The following is a 10,047-nucleotide window of genomic DNA, read 5'->3' on the forward strand; positions in this document are numbered from 1 at the left end:
CAGGTTAGATCTGCAGAATGACTACCATCCAACTCTTTCCGAAATGACATATTTCCATAGCTTCATAGTAACTAAAACTTCTGCTTTTTCTATTTGAACCATAAAACTTAACTTTCTCCTACTGTTTGTATATTGATATGTACCTAGACTCATACAGCAATTTCTTTTGAAGACTTTTACCAGCCACTGCTTTGGAGTGAAAGTTCCCCAAAATACAAGCAACTGGCCTGCTTCCAATCTCACCAACATCACTAGGAACTTTGCCTAAAGCTTCCAGAGGAAAGAAACCAGCATGTAATGCTTTTGAAAGTCTCCCCTGTATCGGTTATTATAAAGGCAGAAAGGGGCTTTGTATCTATTAACTTGAAATCACACAAGGGACATATACAGGGACAGGTTCCAAGAACAACTGTACATCCATTGCTGTATGCTCAAATGTGGATCCACCAAACCATGCAGAGATTACTGTCTGCTGTCATTAAATTTTGGCACACAGAATCATAGAATTATAGAATCATTTATGTTGGAGAAGACCTTCAAGTCATCAAGTCCAGTCATAGTCTCATGACTGTGGTAGGCTTCCTATTCAAATCAGGTAGTGACATGCACAACTTGCACATTGCTCAAATGTTTTAAAATGAACGTGCAGAGCTGCATCCTTTTTTTTTTTTTTTTTTTTAAACCTTAAAATGTAACAGGAAAAAGAATACAAAATTCTTAATCACAAAGCAAAGTCAGTGACTGTTTTATAACACTACTTCTTGGTATTGTTCTGATAAGCTTCTACATATTTATGTTTGATGCTGCAGATGTTTCTTATCATTTTATTAATTTGATTTTATACTGAGCAATAGATGATCTGTATTCAGAGAAGGAAAAAAAAGAGCTTTCTAGGTTCACTGGTGCAAGTCTAATCCACCTCCATCATTACTTTTCACTCCCAAATTCAGGCAGAAATTACATCAATCATAATGTTCAAAGGAAGAATTTTAAAGAAATCTGAAGACACCTGGAAAATTCTTCCTGGTAAGAACTACATTTTACCCTGAATTACAGTCTTGCTAATATCATACTGAAAACTGAGTCATATTCCAAAAACTTATATAAAAATAAAGTCATGATTTTGGAGGACAAAGATTATGTTTTATGGAGAGTGGGGTGGCAGAACTCTGGGGTACAGGTGAACGAGAGAACCTTTCAACCTAAACTATTCCGTGATTCATCCATCCCTCCTTTTTTATCTCTCCTCTTGCTATTGCCAGCAGGGAAGGGAAAGCCTCACACAACTGATGCAGTGCTCATACGAAGAGGTTCAACAGAAAGAGGTTCAAGAGGCTCACACCTTTTGCTGCTGGAGGTTTTCTTGGTATTTTTTTTGGTATTTTTTTTTCAACTTAACAAATGAGAACCACCCCCTGCTGACTTCTGCAGCAATCCAGACTGACTGGAAGGGGAAAGAAAAAAAAAAAAAAAAAAAAAAAAAGGAAGAAGAAGAAGAAACATCTGAAAGAGGAAGTTCTCCCATAGCTAGGTTGCAATATCTGCAATCTTTGACGTGTCATGGGCTGACAGATCAGCTTCAACAACAGCTCAAATCCCATTACTGGGATGAAACTGCCAAAGGGCAAAGCGCTCAGGCCTTAGCTTAAAGGTGATAATTATCCACTTAGTCAAAAACGGTGAGGAAAGAGGAAGGCCCTTGGTATCTGTTTTAATTGTTCTAGGATGCAATAAACAGAAAAGCAATGGGGAAAGGGAAGTCCATAATAACCTCTTACAGTAAGAACCAGCCACCACCACTCTCATGCTAAACAATGTCCTTTATTTTTATCACAGCATCACAGAATGCTGGAGGCTGGAAGGTACCCCTGGAGCTCATCTGCTCCAGCTCCTGCTGAAGCAGGGTCACCCAGAGCAGACTGCCCAGGACCATGCCCAGGCAACTTCTGAAAATCTCCAAGGAGGAGAACCCACCACCTCTCTGGGCAACCTGTGCCAGCTCTCCATCACCCGCACAGCACAGAAGTGGTGCCTGGTGTTCAGAGGGAGCCTCCTGTGTGCCAGTTTGTACCTACGGCCTCTTGTCCTGGTGCTGGGCACCACTGAACAGAGCCTGGCTCCGTCCTCTTTGCACCTCCCTTCAGGTATTTATAGACATTGGTGAGATCCCCCTGAGCCTTCTCTTGACCAGGCTGAGTAGTCCCAGCCTCTCCTCATAGGAGAGATGCTCCAGTCCCTTCATCATCTTGGTAACCTTCCATTAGACTCTCTTCAGTACGTCTAGGTCTCTCTTGTACTCAGGGCACCGGAATTGGACACAGCACTCACCAGTGAGTACAGCACCCACTTCTTATGTCCATGTGTATTTGCAGCCAACTTTACTATAAAGAGCCTCTACACTCACAGTATTTTAGCTCACTGACTCAGGGACAAGGTTTAGGCTTCCAATGCAAATCCTGCCTTTTACTTCTCTCTTGAGACAAAAAGGATTTCATTCTGAACAGAGAGGGGCTGAGAAACATCCAGACATCAATGCCTCCAGAACAGCAACAGAGAAGCAACACAAAAGAGATTCAAGGCATTTCATTTGAAAAACTTAGCTTAGCTACAGCAAAAAAGGAACAGCAAACAGTGAGGAAATCAAAATGCATTAATGACATTTGCATCAAAAACGACAATTTTGCAATACTGAGTTGAGTACAACAAGTTTCTTCCACTTCAATAAATGTCTTTCAAATGACTTTTTACATATGTATAAAAAAATGGGTCTTGGAAAGAAGGTGAATCCTGGGGATACAAAATATTGTGATCTCTCCTAAAGAAAGTAAATTTTAGGCAGAAAATAAATTGCTACATGATCAGTCTAATTAGCCACCCAACCACAGCATTACTCAGGCTGGTATTCATTACTCAAATAGACTCATTAGCTGCAAAATAGATGAGGTGCAACATAATAAATGAGACCCCAAGAGCACAGAACGAAAATATGTTATCAGAAGACTCCCTCAGTTGCAGTGACAGATGCTGAAGTAGGCAAGAACATGAGGAAGAAGCCTGACACGTCTGAAAGGGCAGATACTCAGCACAGGAAGCGCAGACTGCAAGCTCAGTGCTACGATAGCCGGAATAAGGCGGCAGTGTCTTTTATTGCCACATCTGCTGAAGCTTTTCTAGCAGAAATATCCGATACAGTTCACAAATTGTTCCTCAGAACGACAGCATAAAAAGGAAAGAGAGAAATCTCCCCCTCTTGATTTGCTGTGCTCGACTGGCACAGTGTCCCTATGTTCTGTGTAAGGGCAAACCAGAAAGGAAAGCTGGGCTCTGCACCGATGTTACCACCTGCTTCGCTAATGCTCAACTACCACATTCAAGCCTGGCCTTCAAGTCTCCAACATATTCAAGCTTCTTGAAGGCCTAACGCTTTGCTCTTGTGAAGAATTGCAAGCTACTTGCAGATTTTTTTTTTTAATTTTTTTTTACTGATGGAATTAAGACAAAATACTTACCATGTCCTGAATAAAACAAAATATAGTTGGTTCTTAGTCTGATTTCTTAGACTAGCAGTTTTGGCATCTTCTGCTTGGTTTTGTCTGCAAAATCCTAATCCAAATAAGTTTTTCCTATCTGATAGTATAATTAGTGATTGTTTTTTTTGTTTGTTTTTATTTTTTTGTTTGGTATTTTCATTCTGCCTTGCAGGAATTAAGATGTCCCTATAACCACCACAGACAATCTCTCTGTAATAGCAATGCTACTGCTACTACACAAAAATTTAAATTCTTCTGAACATGTTACAAAAATTACTTATTATGGACTATCACATTTTTACTGTATGGAAGAGTCTAATTTGTTCACTGAAGCATCTAAGCCCATCAGCAAAACGTAGTCTTCTCTATAATAAAGATGTATTACTATTGTAGAAACATTCAACAAACAATTCCCGTGCTTGTACAGAGCCAGCAGCATTATCTGAGCTTGCATTTGGTACTATTCTAAGAAAGTTCAAAAAATTAAGTGCGTGTTTGTTGGTGGCCTTGGCAATGAGCGAAGGCTATTTGGAAATCACTAACTCCAGGTCACCTCTACCTTCAATGCTTGCGCAGTAGATTGGGTAATAAAGCCCATACAGACAACTAAGGCAAACAGACCTTGCCAGGTTGGCATGTTCTGACTTCTAAGGGTTCAGCTAAACTGCCACTTCAAAAGAGAAAGACAGAGAAAACAAGTATTTACCTGCCTCTACACCAGAGCTAGAGACTATATATGTCAATGCATTAACTTGGAGATCTGTGAACAACACAATTTTATTGCAATACCAATCAATTATGTTCAGACACTAGGAGGAGGCAGAATCGAAGAAACCAGTAACGTTTTCACTAAATTGGTTTATTATTGTTCCAAAGTTTTACTGCAGTAGGGACAGAAGACTGCAACTAGAACTAGGCAGCCGCTATTTTTAGGAACTGCAGACACACGGAAAGACACAGTGCCAGTCTCAAAAAGCTTAGGATCTAAGCATTAAACCTCATTAATTATTCTCACCTGCTTACAGGCAGTCTAATAGTCTTTTAGTGAATTGCTTAGGAGCACAGATTCATATAGGCAGTATGCATTGCAGGCTCAAGGCTGTGATATGGACCTTAAAGGGATTTTCTGTCCATGGATAATATTTAGCTGTGTAAATGAGAAGTGAAAAGCACTGTGTGGGAGAGGTCAGTGCAGGCTAGAGGAGAAATGTGGAGAATCAAAGTTCTTCCAGAGTCCTTTCAAGATTCTAGTTTTCTCACATTTACTTGCTGCCAAAGTGACCTACTCTATACTTTTATCACATGTGCAACCTAAGCTTTAATTCTTAATTTGGACCCTAAGATCCCACAAAGTACAAGAAAACAGATAGAGCTGTCCTACAAAGGCTGAGATCTGCAACAACAGGAATACAAGAAGCACTACCTAAGAAGCACTTATATATTAAGAGTCCTTTCGTGGTCAAATAGGAAAAAAAAATCTTCACTCAGAGGGTGGTGAGGCACTGGCACAGGTTGCCCAGAGAAGCTGTGGATGCCCCATCCCTGGAGGCGTTCAAGGCCAGCTTGGATGGGGCTGTGGGCAACCTGGTCTGGTGGGAGGTGTCCCTGCCCATGGCAGGGGGTTGGAACTAGGGGATCTTTAAAGTCTCTTCCAACCCAAACCATTCTTTATTATATGAAACAGCATAAATAGTCAGACATAAATGTGAAACATTGAGACAACACAGAATGAAGAGAGAGGGGAGGAGAAAAAACAGCAAAAACGCCCCTGTGCAGCCTGGAATACAAAATGACTAACTGAACTTTATTTGCTAAGAACAAAAAATTTCTTGCCATAGTGAACCATGGACAAGAGGAAGGAAAGCTATCCTCAGGAGAAGTTTAGAGGTCTGGAGTCCTTGGGTTGAAATTATCTACCATCAGCTTCCCAGAAAGTCATAGTGGAGACACCAACATTTAGACTGCATAATTTGTTTTGTACTGGGCACATTGTTAAAACCAATTCAAATAGAAGTAGGGTAAGTGAAGTACTTAAGTGACACTGCTATCAGACAATCCAAACTTGCTTGATGTACCCAGGTTAAGTGTTAATTTAATTTATCTTGAGGTCTTGTGCCGAAGAAACTGGATGAAGAAAGGCATTGATTGGGAAGCCTTCCAGTCTACCTGTGTAACAGAATCCTGCAAGCCACTACAATTTTCTGCAAGAAGTGGCACACTGCAGACACTGTTCTGCTGAACAGGAACGACCAGCACAGACAACCAGTAGATAGTCAGGAATGAAAGACCATGGGTGTCAAAAGCTCAGCAGCCTGGAGTACCGGCCGTGATCCAGCAAACTGCCTCTTGCAGAACAGCCAGCTAGGCGGTGTTACACGACCCCACTAAATAAGCATCCTCATGCCTACATCTGCTGAAGGAAATTGCTTTGCCTCTTAGGCTCGAACTGCCTCCAGGTTTGTCAGAGTAATACACCCATCTGCCCCCTCTCCTCTGTTTTTTTGGGTTAGTTTATTTAAGTAATTGCCTTAGAGAAGGTTGAAGTGTGGATCACAGAGACCCAGACAGAAACCCGGAGGCTGAATTACACCAAGTTTTCAAAAAGAATCCTTTGAAAACAAACCCTTCTGTCAGCAAGTAAAAATGGCCTTGCTAACATCAACACCTTAGAATCAACGTATTGCAAAGAATATCTTTCATTTATGATTTTCCCTTGTCCATGTGACGGGTACGGTTAATGGTCAATGGACAAGATAGGAACGTTCAGGGAGTCTCCCCTGGCCATATCCCTAACACTAGGGCACAGTTTTTCCTTTGTGGTTATGACTGATGCCAGACCCATTGGAAAAGTCCAGATGAAACCTTAAATGTTTCCAGGCCTTTGAGTTTTACTTTTGATTTTGCAATGGTGGGTTATTAGCCTCTGCATTAAAACCAATTCGCAATACATTAAGGTCAGGAAGAGTTAGCTGTCCTTGCAAGACACTTGCACAAAGCTTTATTTTTACCATTTTTTATGAAGTGTAGAGAGAAAAGCATCTTTAAAACAAAATCAAGTTGGAAGGGCCAGTGAGGTGCATGCTGTACTATGCAAAGACCTTCCCTTTAATGTTTGAAAAGATAAACTTTAAATATGCCTGTACCACTCAGTAGTACATCTGAGCTTTCCTAGTAATGGTTTTAAGATAGGACTCAGGTTCAGCTTTTTCCTCTGAGCAGATCCATTTAAGGTCTAATTGTCTGATCTCTCCAAATGAAGCACTCATTCCTTTCACGTGGACCAAATCCTGGCTTATACTATCCTGAGTGGTGACCACAGTTACCAAGCTGAGTCCAAGACCTGTAGCTGTTTCCAGGAAAAAGGATTCAGGAAGATTCCTTAGAAAACCAAAAAAAATATTGGACTGTAAGAACAAGTCATTTAGTGACAAACATTTTAACATAACCTATATCCACCTACGTTCAATCTTCTGCTTTCAACAATTCATTTTATGCTACAGGATTTGGGGGGACTGTCATGGGAAATAGCACTGCTTTAATAAAAACATGCAGGAATATAATTTTACAGTTACAGGAGTGGAAACCATACATATGACATGTTCAAAATAAGAGAATCGATATGAAAAAGTGACAGAAGTAGAACAAGTATTCACAAGGATTGATGTACTCATTTACGGACAAAAAGTGGCAGCAAAAATCTGTATTCAGAGCCAAAGTTGTCTCAATGGAAAATCTGATTTTAACAAGGACCAGCTTGTTAAGAGATGAAGCATACAAATGAATCCCTTATCTAAGTTCTCAATCAGCTGCAAATTTCCCCGTAAAAATACCACTTACATCTTCACATTCAGGCAGAATTTTTTTTTTCTAAAATCTGATCTGAAATGGATTAACTAAATCAGCACAAAAGACTGTAAGGACTTTTACGTTCTGAACTTCTGATTAATAATGATTTAACTGAACTTGATTAGGAACAGTTGCAAAATAAACAGCTGTGAATTAAGTTCATTGAAATGGAATATATGTACAATGCAAACCCTGAAGTTCTGTGACTTTTACTGGTCCAAAACCCTGCAGACAACTAATAACATGAAATAAGTAAAGTTTAATCTGAAAGTCAGAAAGCTTACTTTGTCCTCAAAATGTAGTTATTTGGTAATTTTTTGGGGTAGAGTAAGTAAACAGTATCAGTTCTGGTTTGTTGTTTTACTAGAAAAGACAATTAAAATAATTTTTATATCAGCAACTAGTAAGACACCAAAAAATCCATTAAATAAATTGAATAAATTGAGATAAATACCATCTTTGCAGTCCTGCGTTAAGTAATTCCATCTACTCAAACTTCAACAAGAAAAAATGGTACAGGGAAAATTACTCCTGGGTATTCCCACTCGGGAGTACTTGCTCATTAGTATTCAAACAGTCTAAGATCTCACCAATAAATTAATTTAGACTGAGATGGGTTTATAAATGTTAAATAGCATCTCTTCCAGAATAATTCCCCAAAGGGAAGTTTTCATCCCACCATTACGAATGAATCACTCAGTTTACCTTAATGCGGTTTGGACTAAGAATCTTCTCTTACCTGCAGAAAAAAAAGAGCCCAAACATGAAGTTTATAGATCACACATTTGACTCAAGAACAGACATCTCCCAGCAAACAGACAAGAACTAAACACCCACCCCACTTTGCAGTTTGAGTTGAGAAAGCCTTTTAAACATAGTTTATTTGTTTAGCATTCAGATGTGCTGCCACAGAGCCATGGACAGAACATTAGACAGAATACTACTACAGGAGGAGAGGTGCACATAAGAAGGTGACTTCTGGGCTGTAACCCGAGTTCTGCTAATCGTCAGTTTAAAGTTCAGCAGGCTTTTTTGGAATGTCTGTAATGAAAATACTGAAGATGCACTGTGAGGTACTTAACATTTCCAGCCTTTAAATATGAAATGTACATCACAGTTTATTAACTGCAAGTATGATCTAACAAAGGCCAATTAAATTGCTCTCCAAATACTAAGCCATTTCATTTTACCTTCTCAGTAGCAAAACCCATATAAATGGTGTTTAATTAAAACAGACCAGACAAAGGCCAAGTAAATTGCTCTCCAAATACTAAGCTATTTCATTTTACCTTGTCACAGTAGCAAAACCCATATAAATTGTAATTAAAACAAATCTTAGAGAAAGCCAGCATCACAATGAGAATTAAACAAAAACCCTAAGATACAGAAGTTGATTTTCAAGGTTGCTTCATTCCAATAGTTCATATACTGAAAAATGTGTTTAACCTCACTTTGGAAATACCTGAATTGAGCTTCCAGATTTTTACAGGCTACAAAGTCAACTCTGTAAACCTCAAAGGAGCGTAAATAGATCTGCTGCACTCTTCTCCTGCTGTTGTCCAACTCCTTTTCAATCAATGCCTTTCAGGCTCAGGGCTTTTTAGGCTATTATTGTCTTGTATAATTAGATCCAGATTTGAAACTTGACATTTCGCTGCATTAAGGATGCGGTTTGATCTGATTCATAGAATCATTAGGGTTGGAAAAGACCTCCAAGACCATCTGGTCCAACCATCCCCCTACCACCAATGTCACCCACTAAACCATGTCCCTAGGCACCACGTCCAACCTTTCCTTGAACACCCCCAGGGACGGTGACGCCACCACCTCCCTGGGCAACCCGTCCCAGTGCCTGACTGCTCTTTCTGAGAAGAAATGTCTCCTCATTTCCATCCTGAACCTCCCCTGGCACAACTTGAGGCCATTCCTTGTGGTCCTGTCACTAGTTATCTGTGTGAGGAGGCTGACCCCCAGCTCCCCACACCTTCCTTTCAGGTAGTTGTAGAGAGCAATCAGGTCTCCCGAGCCTCCTCTTCTCCAGACTAAACACCCCCACTTCCCTCAGCCGCCCCTCACAGGACTTGTGCTCCAGGCCCTTCACCAGCTTCACAGCCCTTCTCTGGACACACTCCAGGGCCTCGATGTCCTTCTTGCAGTGAGGGGCCATTGCTACAGTTTATAAAGGGTTCACCCCAGCTGCTGCCTACTGATGTTTATCATTGCATTAATCTTTGGGTTTTTGAAGTTTACTTACAAATCATTGATGATCAGCTAAACGGTACCAGTCCTAGTTTTAATCCCTCCAGGGACCCATTCCAACTATATACATCCCATAGAAACACCACAAGCTTACTGGTTTTGGCATGACACGAATTCAATACTTATTGGCAGACTCTTGCCGCTCACCATCTCATCTGCCTGTAGAACAGCACACGCCTAGGCCGAGGCCTCACAGGCTTAAACAGCATGAGCAAAGGGAAGGAGCATCTCAGTCTATTCTCCCTGCAGAGTAACGCAATTAAAAGATCACGGAAGTTTTAGCTTAGTGCAAGAAACTAAGCAGGGAGCTAGTAACAGCACCTCTGAGTGCTCACAAGCTCTTCCCTGGTTCATTTAGTATTGAATAGATTTGCAGCACAATATAGTTGTTAGTATATGCTAATTGGACAAG

The 10,047-nt window shown here is 40.4% G+C and overlaps 1 protein-coding gene across 1 annotated transcript in view; it reads left to right on the forward strand.

Moving 5' to 3' along the window:
* CYP7A1 (cytochrome P450 family 7 subfamily A member 1) overlaps positions 1–9,262 on the forward strand; it is a 30,591-nt gene extending 21,329 nt beyond the window's left edge. The window contains exon 7 of the transcript XR_014579226.1: positions 951–9,262. The gene's annotated coding sequence lies outside the window, so the exon portion shown is untranslated. The remainder of the gene's footprint in view (positions 1–950) is intronic.
* The last annotated feature ends 785 nt before the right edge of the window (positions 9,263–10,047 follow it).

This window comes from Anser anser (genome assembly GCF_964211835.1).
Source record: "Anser anser genome assembly, chromosome: 2".
Lineage (NCBI taxonomy): Eukaryota > Metazoa > Chordata > Aves > Anseriformes > Anatidae > Anser > Anser anser.